General features: G+C 49.4%; 1 protein-coding gene across 5 annotated transcripts in view; it reads right to left on the reverse strand.

Moving 5' to 3' along the window:
* The window catches only part of LOC142557362 (homeobox-containing protein 1-like), a 205,807-nt gene extending 193,314 nt beyond the window's left edge, over nucleotides 1-12,493 (reverse strand). For 3 of the 5 annotated variants that reach the window (XM_075669145.1, XM_075669146.1, XM_075669143.1), the window contains exon 1: nucleotides 12,202-12,492. The gene's annotated coding sequence lies outside the window, so the exon portion shown is untranslated. Of the gene's footprint in view, nucleotides 1-12,201 lie in introns of all 5 variants that reach the window. The other 2 variants (XM_075669148.1, XM_075669150.1) reach the window with 2 other exon arrangements.

The raw sequence follows: 12,493 nt of genomic DNA on the forward strand, positions 1-12,493 counted from the left end.
GAAATTATTTTACAGTGTAGCGATGCTTGATGCATCGTTTGAACAGCGTACATGTACGTCCGATAGGAAAATTAGATAACCAGACAGAAGCTTCTGCGCATTCACTGCTGCTATCGATTAAAAATGATTTGTACCGTTTACATCGAGCCGAGACGTGGATGCAGGTACTGTACGTAACCAACAAAACGCGCCTATACTTCGAGCACACCGTGCCGGCAGATACATGACAGCATCCCGCTGCGACTGCGCGAAGGAGACAGAAATAATCCTCGTTCTTGACCAACAACGATCGTCGAGGCGCGATTCTCCTTTCAAGTCACGCCTCGCGATCGCGACTTGCCACACGGCCGAGCCCTCTCCTTATCAGTGCAGCCCAAAGGAAGCCTTTCCGCGTTTATAAAAGTAGTTCCTACAGGAATTAAATTCGCTTTAACTTAAAAGGCAGGCTCTGCGCGATGAAAAACAGCCTTCCCTTTATTATTCAGAGCTGGCCAGTAACTTTTCAAACAGCCTTGAATATCGTTTTGCTAAAATAATTCTAATCACATTCGGCGCCGTCTCTGCCGAGTCCTGCTGAAAGCAGTTAGAAAAAGCAACAACACAAGAAGGTCTGTGCAACCATGGCCTCCGAGACCTTCAGCACGCGGGTATCCCGCCTGGTCTCGGAGGACATAGTGCAGTCAGCTATTAGCAAAAATGTACGCACACACACACACACACACACACACACACACACACACACACACACACACACACACACACACACACACACACACACACACACACACACACACACACATACACACACACAAATTCAAAAAAGTATTACAGTGATAGTCATAAAGTCGTAAATCTTGGTGAACAATACTGACTTCTTTTTTCTTTAGGGTGCTAACTGCTATTGAAAATTTTGCAGATTTTGTTTACAGTTTCAGTCAGAATGAACTGCGCTGCATACAAATGAAAACATTATTGAAGCCTATTCACGAAATATCCTTGCGAAACCGGCCGAAATTTCACTTCTCAACCAGTCGCTCTATGGAGTAGGTGCGCGCTATAGGTCCGAATAGTCGAGTGTATCAGAAAAAAATGTCTGGCTCTGAAAAATACTGTCGGCCAAGCCGATCTTTCTTTTCGTATCAGTTTTAAAGAATCAGACAATTCAGAATAAAATCGTAGAATTGGAAGGTACACGTCTACACGCTACACGTCTCAAAAGAGCCCCCTCTCCCCTCTCCTCACCCCACGTGAGCTACGTTATAATCGAGTTTGACAAAACCCCACTGCAAAAATGATCACTTTGTGCAGGAGTTGGCACGAAACGACCGGAAGCAGATGGTGAGTAACAAACTAGGCTTGTGTCGTTTCGCGGAGCCTTCTGTAGAACGAACTCGTTAACAGTTAAGTCAACTCCACAAGGTCGCGCTTTTGCGATAGGAGGGTCTCACAACTAAAAGTCACATTTATGGCTGCTAAAAGACTCCCGACGTCAGATGTGTGTCGTTAGCGGCTGCTCACTGATCTCACATGTCGTTTGCGGCACTGTGGAAGCTGCAGGTCTCCTTAAGCCAGAAGGGCGGGCTGAACGCCCCTCGAAATGTGTTCATCCGCGCCGCGTCGTCTGCTCAGCTGCTGCCAAATTTGCGGTATACGACGCGCACGCGCAAAGGTCCTAACAGATCTCACGTATCGCAGTGACCTATCACACACCAGGCAAAAAAAAGAAAAGCACGCTAATCACACCGTTAGTCAGACAATCGCACCCGGAACTATATTCCGATGCGCAAGGACCCCTACCGCCTGTGTATAATACGCCTCGAACCTTCTGCAACGCTGCAAACGGCTCGTGAGACGGAGTAGAGTAAAAAATAATGAAGACACTGCTGGATAAAGGACGCCAGTAGTGCCGTGTTATACAGGCTGCGGGGACATGCCCGAGAAGTTCAAATATAAAGCAGCGTAAAAAACGGTATATGGCCTGGCGATTCGTTTACCACAGCGAAAGGAGACAAGCAACGACAAGAAAGAAAAGAAAAGAATGCGCATTGCTTATACTGCGTTGCCTCGCCGACCTAAATTAGAAAAAAAAGAATTGGACAGTTTATACACAAACGACGACGCAAAAGCAAAAAAAAAAAAAAACGACACGTGCGTTGAAGCACACGCGCGCTTTGTCACATCGCGAGGTCACGCACGATGCTTGAGAAGCTCGTGGGCTGGCGTGATGTCGAGCGGCGACGCAGCCAATCGCACAGCGCTCGCGGCGAATCGTGCAAGCAGGCTGCCTTTCCTCCTCTCTCCGCAACGAAACCATATGTATCGCTTCCCGGATCCTTAACTGCGTTATTATTGCATTCTGCATTTATATACCCCGCACAATTAGATTTATGAGCTGGGTTGTTCGTCCGCAAGCTTTAGGTAAAACACACACACACACACACACACAAACGCCGTCTGCTACCGTCACGTGCCGTGAGCAGCGAGTGTAGGCTGAGGCAGCTGTTTGCCGCGATTAAAATCGACAGGAAATAAAACTGAAATACAGTAAACGCTTCCATACGACAAAAAAGAAAAGAAAAAGCTCGTTTGAAAAGTGGAGCGCACAGGCCTAAGCGCTTAAATGAGATATATATGATTTTAGCTGTGCTGGCAGATTTCATTTTGCAACAGCAAAAAAAAAAAAAAAAAAAGAAATCACTCTTACCCTGGGAAGAGGTTTGCTAAACCGGAAAGCCCGCTAAGTTGAGAGGCAGGTGGCAACACCGCCGTGAAGTTCCCGCACCAGCGCACGGCGACGTCACAAATTTTCGACGGGGTCTGCTCGAGCATAGTTAATATTTCTGTTTTTTTTTGTTAATCGCTAAATATCGATTGCATTGTATTCTGAAAGAGCAAAAGACAGAGTCGGCAAGTTTCACCAACATCTGCGGCGTCACAATGGCTCAAACACGAGAAGATACCCTGAAATCTGTGACGTATATGCCGGCGCTGGAGTTTCCTTCGGCGCGAAATTAACCAAAATAAATTGAACCAAGGTAATTAAACCTTCCGTTGCCAAAAAGACTCCCCAGAACTTTCATAATTCACTTTGTTTAGAAAATGGAAATATCAGGCATTCGACTTGAATGTTCTGAGATCGTTTTTTTCTGGAACATTCGCACTCGATTCGATGCATATTTTGGCTATTTAAAAGCACGCCGACTTTCTTGGTACTGTACAAGGGCAACTCAGTAATAGAGCTAAAATTATTTTCTCTTCACAGTGTCCCTCTAAAAGCCTGCAAAATATTTGTGCGGCGCGTTTATCTGTGGCTTTGTGGGACTCGAACCCCGCGACCTCGTGTGCCCAGATGCCAAAAGACAGCAGCACGTGCCAGCGGTACCCCCTTTCCCATTTCACCGGGTGTGCACAACGCCAAAAGCGCACAAAGGATCGATGACCTCGGAAAACCGCACGTTACAAAATGCGTTTCGAAGGGAGTTATCGAACTCTACACTCGGGACACATTAAGTCGGGGGGCGGGGGGGGGGGGGGGGTCTTGATGACGAGCGCCACGGCGCGGCGACCTAGCGAACGAAACTGTCGGGCAACGGGGCAAAAAAAAGAAATAAAACAGTTTTGAGAATTTGCCTACAGCATTCGCAATACAAACACGGCGTGAAAGCGCCTCGGGTCAATACACCGCAGTTACACGTGCAAATACTCAGTCAACATTGCGGGAGCAGTCCGCGACGTCGCTAATAGCCTCGCCGCTAGGTGGCGGCACGCGAGACGCCGCTTCACGCCGAGAGCCTTGCTTTGATGCGTGTCTAGTCAGCGTCGTTCGACGGCCGAGTAACTTCGATCACGCGACTCGCCAACCGTCGCTCTCGAATGCCGCGGCCGGCTTCATCTGGCTAAGCTGTTCGACGCTAGGAGGCGCTACGGCATAAAGACGCGCGCGCCACCTATGCTGAGTTTCATGGATGGCAGGCAACGATAAGAAGCCTTCAGCCATAGAGTTTTTCACTATAACACCTAGGGGGAAAGCTGGCGGCGCCGCCTATGGGAGTTTCCTAAGGGGCGCTGTACCGTCATGGCATTCACGGTATATTTGTCTGCGAGGCTTGTGTTGGCTGCTGTTGTAAGAGGTTTCGTCTAAAACATGGATATGGCTACACAAATACCGTGTTCTTAAAGCAAACTCTTCATAAAATGTTCCCATTCACGCATATTACATCTTCCAGTCAAGTTTACTCCCCTACAATGCATAACCAAGCGAAGAAAAGCAAGAACAGACAACAAACTGTTCCAAAGCGAGCACGAATCTTGTCGTATGTTCCCCAACTTTAGCATCCCGCTGATACTTTCTACGTTTCATATAATTGTACATGGAATAACAACTTCTCATAGTTAAACAAAACATGTTTTTGTGTGATAATAAAGCTAAATCAACTTTTTACGTGGTGTTTTACCAGAAAATTAAATCATTGTGACAGACGGAACGGTGTTTGCCTGGATCTCCGAGAGCGATGCCAATCCGAAGTCACAATACACAGGCATTCCCATGCATACCACAGCGCAGCAGCGCCACATTTCCCTCTAGGTAATATAGTGAGAAACTCTATGGCCGCGGCCGGCCTCATCTGTCTAAGCTGTCTGTCTAAACTGAGCATAGGTGGCGCTACAGCAGAAAGACATGTGCGCCACCTATGCTCAGTTTCATGGATCGCAGGCAACGATAAGGAGTCTACACCTTCTCTCACTGCTCGCAATTGTGACAAAAAAAAATTGTGCGCCACGTGTGAAATAAATATACAGGTACACAGGCCACATTCAATTCGGTACAACATTAGGTGTCATTCTATTTACGTCGCAAAATGTAAAGCAAGTATGACGCGAAAGACGTCGCGGACCCGATCCCATTTATCGCCGAGCGAGCGGAGTGACACATTTCTGCGAGCAGCGGCCGCGGCACACCCCTCGCGCTCGCGACCAAAACGTAGTGCGTCGCCTGTTGGAAGTGCAAAGTGGCAATGGCGTACAAATCGTACGCGATCTGACGTATACAGCCTCGGGTCTACAATTTACAGATGTGATATAGGCAATACAAAGTAGTCATCTCTTATACAAGGCGTCACGGATCAGAAACAACTGCGCAGCGAAACTCACAGAGTGAGACTTGTATGCGACCGCCCTTATTGCGCACAGCTTCCGCAGTGCTGCCAGCTAAGTACATGAAATGGATGAGAACTTCTTGCTGGGTTAGTTGGTGACGCATAACATAGACGAAGGCGAAACAAGGAGCGCCTCTCGGTTAGATACGATTATGAAACGGAGTTAACAGTGAACGCCTTCATAACGAAGTGCTTGTGGGGCCTGCAAAATCGTTTGTTATACTGCGTCACTTCGCTGCAAACGTCGCACACAGCAAGGCTCACAAGAGGGACAGAATTATTCCTCCGTCACATCAGCTAATTTCGTTGCAGAGGCGGCGCTCGTTGCAGAAGAGGCGTTCCGCACACGTTCCAGAAGACACGATCACTCGTGGCTCGGAGGAAGCGCGACCTGGAACTTCTTTAGTGTGCCGCCAGAGGGGGCCGACACTCCTGTCTCACCAGTTGTACGCAGTGCACCGGTGTCTATACAGAGAGCTTGCGCCAGCCAAACGCTAACGAGTGACGACTGTAACGTGTTGTACCGAAGGGAGGAAGGATCGCTCATCGCACGCTCCTAAGCCTTCCGCGAGACTTTCACCAAAGGTGCACTAAAGAGAAAACATGACTAATTTCTGGCGGTCTAGGCGCCGAAATAACGATTTGATTATGGGGCACACCGTATACAGTGGGCTCCTTAACGAGCACCCTACATGCAAAGTATATTAGGCGGGAGCCTAGTCAGACTTTTTTTTTTTTTTTTTAGAAGACGGACTACGTTTTACTTTAAACGAACCAACGACAGAATCTAGCAAGCTGCGAGTATTTCTTCTGCGGCCCCCACAGCGGCTCATACACGAGAAGACACCCTTCTAAATCCGCGACGTCCCATTGGCGTATACCAGCAGTGGGATTCAGATGCGAAAGGGCAACCTCCCCCCCCCCCCCCACACTATATATATATTGGTAGTTTCTGCTTCATTATTATCCTAGTAATCATGTTCTTACCCCAATATTATCCAAAATTAAGTTTTCGAGGGAGGATATATTATCATCATATGTACTGATTTAGCGTATCCCCTCACGCTTTCAGTCGGCGTCGCGCGGAGTGCGATTAGATTCGGGGTCCAATCAGAAACAGATCGATCCAACTACGCCAGCTCACAGCTCTACTTGGGCGGACGAAGTTGTGGAATGGCGGCACAGGCGTGAGCGGGCCCGGTCACGTGAGCTGCATGGTCGCGCTTTCGATTGGCTCCTTGCTAGCTATATACACACAGTCTCAGTACTTCGGCACTGTCGTTATGCCACGTCATTTCGAAACCGAGTAAAGATTTTCTTTTCTCGTCCGACAAGCAGCGACAGGTCATCGACCTCTATATTAGGCTCGGATCGACTAGGGTGGCATTCTCTTAATTAGGCGAAGAGGACTGCGCGTTTCCCTGTCGGCACGAGTACACAGTTTGATAGTTTATACAGTATGCGTCCTTTCTTTCTTTTTCTTTCTTTGTTTCTTTCTTTATTATTATTTTCTTTTGACGAGGTGTGGAAACACCATATTACACAACAGCGCCGACACGGGCTCTTGAAGCTCTAATTCAAACACAATGTGCTAGCGACGTTTATGTAATAGCACGAATATTCTCGTCGAAAGACGAGGTCACTATACGTTAATTTTTTTTACTACCGACAGTTTAACCACTTGGCAACATCATCAAAGCAGAATACCGTCGCTGTAATTGTAACCTTGTGCGCTTCAGTTAAATTAAGCGTCACGATGGCTCCACCAGCGTCTGACAGCTAAAGAGTCGGAAAGCAATGGAGAGATTGACAGAACCGGGGTCGCCGCTACAGACACACAGGTACAACTGTACGATATGGAGGTAAAGGTTTTCATCAACAGGCAAAAGACCAATGAGAGCGAGACGAAACGGTACACTCCTGCGCGCATGTGTAATACCTCATTAGCTTAACAAGGCTAGGTGACTGCCGCCACCCCAACCCGTTCTTGAAGAGGAAGCTTTAGCTCAGGGGCTCCTGCCTAAATACATGAGGCAGGTGAAATCGGCTTTCTCGGCAACGACTGCAACACATGTGATTAAGTTTGTTGCACTTAAAGGAAAAAGTTAAAGTCTAGCGACTTTTGGTAGCGAATTTTCGATCTAGGTCGTCAATACTTTATTAAAAATTGTTGAAAATTGCTAATTTTCAGAAAACGAAACTATCAAGCTTGCTAATTTTCAGAAAACGAAACTATAAAGTTTTCAGCTAGCTCGGCACTGACAAACGATACCCCGATTTTGTAAATTGCATCTAATAGTGCATCTAAAGCGGGCAAAATTTACTGTGCTATACAGGGCTCTCCCCTTATATGCGAGTAGGCCTTTTGCAAAACCCTTGTAAACGGTTAAACAAATTCACGTAAAATATGAGCTGGTGTATCAAATTTATCCGCTTTGCATGTCCTAACGGGTGTAGTTTACAGAACTGCGATATCTTTTTTTGGAGCAGAGCTAGGAATGGCGTAAACTCCGTGCTTTCCTTCTTATTTTTCAAACTTACCGATTCTTGAAAATTTGTTACGCGAATATCAGACCCTGAATTGTAATTTCGCTTCCAACAATCACTTGGATGTAACTTTCGCTCTCAAATAGAAAGATTCATTAAAATCGGCCCAGTGGTTATCTCAGAAAAGCACTTCTGCGCTCGCCATGTATTTGAATAGGCGACATCGGAGTTGGGCCGGAGCTAAAGCTTCCTTTTAAATGGGATGCCATTAGAAGTCATTGTCATCTCCCGTATACCATGAACGCTAATAGTTGATGGACAGGCTAAATGACTACAAAATAAAAAGAAAAGGAAGAAAGGAAGCCAGAATCTCAAGACAAACACACATGACGGGTAGGGTCTCCGGTATTTGCGCAGTGAACGACGTTTAACAAAAGATGTTGCACGCCTACGTAAATATTCTTGTAACGTTGATCACTGGATGGTACAGTCAATGTCCAACAATGCCTATAAGAAATAGCAGTCGAGGCGAATTCTAATTCTACCGACAGTGCCATTTATTTAACCGACAACACACACAAGTGTGCGCACTCTGTCGTTCCGCCGCTCAAACCAACGCGCACTGGCCGCTTCATGACGAATGAACGCAACCTGAAATATTACAATCGATCCGCAGGTCATTCTATCTAGCTCACGACAAACAACACGTGATCTGCATTTTCCATTCCGAAAGCTTCGTCCCCGTTTCCAGTATAATTACGAACGCGCCGGCGTTGGCAAATACTGAGAGCGCTCTTCTCGATGGCAGCACCTGACCCCGCTTTCCCCTGCGGCCCACGCTTACACAAACGCCCGCCCCTAGAGTCTAACAGTACTGCGCTCTCGGCCAACACAATCCGTGCCCTCTCCGTACTAGCAAACACTTTTTATCCTCGTCAACGAACAGCGTCATACAGCGAACACACAAACACACCGGGCTGCATTCGAAACGGGGCGAGCAGAAGTTCCGCGTCTGCAACGCCCGCATGGACAGCTGCGAGCGCGGAAGCAGAAGCCACGCCAACCAACCAAACCACCAATCGCGCGACGGAAAAATACTCGACGCGACGCCCTCCACCAGCACGGCAACCATCGCGAAAGCAGAGCATAAAATATCGCAGTGGCGAAAATAAGCCTAGCACCATGCTGGCACGGCGAAAAGAAAAAAAACAGGCGCGCAGATAGCGCACGAACTACCACGTCACCTGTGGATCGTGAGATAAAACTAGCAGACGACCAAAACGACCACAGGAAGAAAAAAGTCGCTCTGTTTCTCGCCTCACAGATGGCGCGCGAGTTAGCTAACTCCTAAGCATTAGTCACGAATTACGGCCTCGGATGTTGAGGCGTAGCAGTAGTTGCGCAACTGAATGGGAGCGGGGGGGGGGGGGGGGTGCGAAGAGGCTCTGCATTGATTAGCGACTGTGTAGCGTGAATTCGGTCTCGGTAGTCGTAGATGTTTTGCGCCTATGTGGTGGGAGTTGCTAGCGCGAACTAAACACGAAGGGGCAGGCGTGGCGGGGTAAGGACCCAACAGGACCTCACACCCGTGAAAACCGCAACAGGCGACCGCGATCTCTGGTGCGGTTTTGTTATTTTTATCTCCCTCCATCGCGAAGCACGACGCTACTTTCAAGCAGAGCCAAACCAAGCCAAAGGCGAAGCCATAGCCGACGCCCAAGTAGAGAATACTGGGGCAAAAAAGGAACCGGCGACGCCGGGGCGAAACATCACCATCTTCCCGCATATTTTAAAGCGATCGATCGACACGAATTCCCCCCACCCCCCGCAACCTTCCCCCATCCACAACGCTTCCACACCAAAAGCAGCGGCAGCAGTTCGCACGAGGAAATGCTCCTCTTCTCCGACGCGAGCGTTCGCACACCCACATCCAAACGAGAACTTTTTTTTTTTTCTTTTACATTTTCGTGCCTCTTCCATTATTAATTCGCCCACTCCCAACAGAGCGCGCGCGTTCCGCAGCCAAGCGTTCTTCCATTTCGTTTCGACGTGCAGCAGCATTGCCGAGCAAATATATTTTTTCTACTTTTTTTTTTACTTCATCATGTTCCATGCCGCGGCGGTTAAAAACAGCGACGGGTACTTTAGATCATGTAGCCCTTCCACGCTAACAGCAGCACGAAACGCAACGAACGTGGTGCGTGATGACGGCGTTGGTAGAAGAGGCGCGCGAAGCGGTCGCCGGCCACCACATTCCGCACAGCAGAAACACGAGAAACGGGAGGGGGGATGGACGGAACAAGAAAAAAAAAAGAAAGAAAGAAACATGGCAGTAACACAATTTCAGAGCATCCAGATAGAAGAAGAGGTCTCAGTGTCCGCTTCCTCCAATGGCCGTCGTCGTTGAACCGCCTCCCTAAACTACTCCCTCGAAAACCCACGCAACCAGTTCTCGTTTCCACTCACGCGAACAGCGAGCGGAATGGAAGATCAGAGAGAAAGGAAAATAACAGAACGACGACGAAACACAGAGCGCGCGCGCGCGCGCGATGAGAGAGAGAGAGAAGTGAATTGACTGGAAAGGAGGTAGCAGAGAAGGAGGAAAGAGGGGGGAGGATCTATAAAAAGAATAATAGAGGAATACCAGCGGGCGTCCGACGGAAGCCGGGCCGGCCAGCAGAAGAGAACTAGGCCCCACTGGCAGCACCAAACAACGACGTCGTCAACGACAACGCTATAAATGATTAAATCGATACAAACGTGACGCGATGTGCCTAGTACCACGAGGCACGCGAGCTCGCCTTCCGAAAAAACAACCCCCGGAACGACTGCTACGACGCGATGTTCGCGGAGAGAGAGAGGGAGAGAATGAGAACAAGAAGAAAAAGTGTGGAAAAAGAAGATGGACGGAATGAAAGAGGCTACCATAAGATACATTGTAGCAGCGCGGCGCCGTTCGCGCGGTGGAAACTAGAAAGAGGAGAACGAAAAAAGAACAGAAGGCGAGCAGCGTCCGACCGACGTACACAGACACACACACGGAACGAAATATGACTGCCGGCGCGTAAAGCAATGTTCTGTCTGTTCTTTTATTTCAGTTTCTTTTGCGAAAAAAAAAAAAAAGAAACAGGGAAATGAAGGGAATAGCTGAATGTGCGTGCGTATATAGGCTCTTCCATTCGAGCAATCTATCATAACAGAGGCAGTGTGCAGAGCTGGTTGTTTACTTTCCGTTTCTACTCGACGTTCGCTCCTACCCTTTCGTTTTTTTGTGCCTTTTTCTTCGTAACTTCTGTTTTTATTTTTGCAAACCAAGCTGGCGCCGCACGCGCCCCGAACCTCGACGCCGGAGGTTTGTCGTAAGGTTACGGCAACGCAGCCATGACGATTTGCGAGCAGCGCGCAGTCACACTGGTTATACAAAGGGTCGCTTTCCGACAGGCCTCTGGCTACGTTTTCGAAACCTCACACCGCAAGCCATCACGCCACTAGCTTGACATCAAAACCGAACCGTCGCAAAAAAAAAAAAAAGAGCAAAAGACACCAACTCGTTCCGTACACTGTCTCCTCACCCCGCCTTCCCAAAGAAAGTCCACGGGGTCAACGGAAAACAATCGCTCGGGGATATGGCACGTTGTGTAGGCGCGAACACAACTCATTCACGGCCCGGAAAGCAAGTCCGTGCTTTGATGCAAGTCAGCGCGCCGAAAAATCAGCACTCCCCGTCGCACACTGTGCGATGCCGTAACCGTACCCCTCTACCCCCCCGGTAGCCCAAAGCAGCGGCACGCAATCTCGGTTTCTCGAGCTCTCGCCGCCCGTCGTCGCAAAGGCGAACGGAAGGGCTCCGAAAGCGTCGACTGTGAACACCGCCCGATCCTTTCACAGCGCTTCTTTCTTTTTTTCGTTTACTTTGCGCTTTTCCGTCCTTCGCGAGCACGCTGCTTCCGCAAGCGGGCCAACGCCGCCGCCGACGTCCCACGAGCGATTCCAATCGTGACAGCTCGCGGCACCGTACTACGTGCGATCGGCCCGAGCACGCCAGGCGCACGGGCCAGCTCGCGACGCAAACTAGCACGTCCTTCTCGTTTCCACGCAACGCAGCGCCGACCAGCAACTATCTAAACCAAACCCCGGCCGAGCGGCGGCGAACTTCCTCTCTCGAGGAGAGCGCGCCTTCGAGCGGACGAGCTGGCTGCAAGCAAGCGCTAAAGAAAAATCGGGCCAGCGCAGCGGCGAGCAGCAGCAAGAAAAATGTCCAAAACGCGCCCTTTTAGAAACCGAACTCGGCCGTACTCGGGCGCGCAGCGCACGAGAACGCGGGTCCCAGGAAGCGTTCCTCGCGCAAACGGCTTCGATTCTCGCGTTCGCATCATGGCTGGTGGCGTGAAGGTTAGCGCTGGGACTCGCCGGGCGAACCAAAACGCGATCCCCGGCGAATAAAAAGCGATTACTAAAAATGGAGTAACCAAAATATTTCGCTCCGGAGGGCGCCTCGGCGGCGCTGGGTCGCTGGAGAAGAGCAAGAAAAAAAACGTGCGAAGCACGACAGGCTTACCGGTTCCGGCGTCACCGATGCTCCTCCCGGCACCACCCGTTCGACTCGGTCGACGCATTTGTAACGAAACTAAGCCATGGCGATGCACGAAAAACAGGGCTAAATTATCCGGGACTCGCTAACGCAAACCTTAATAATGGATGCCGCCATCTTTAAACAACGTCAACGCGCCGCGCCGCCGGGAGTCGGAGGAACGGAACGTAACGAAAAGCAAGAAAAAGTGGGGGAGAGAACGTGAACTTGCTCGATGAGCGGCGCAGGGAACTGGCCCCGAAAGTTAGGGGGGCCCGCG

Source organism: Dermacentor variabilis, chromosome 9, assembly GCF_050947875.1.
Source record: "Dermacentor variabilis isolate Ectoservices chromosome 9, ASM5094787v1, whole genome shotgun sequence".
NCBI lineage: Eukaryota > Metazoa > Arthropoda > Arachnida > Ixodida > Ixodidae > Dermacentor > Dermacentor variabilis.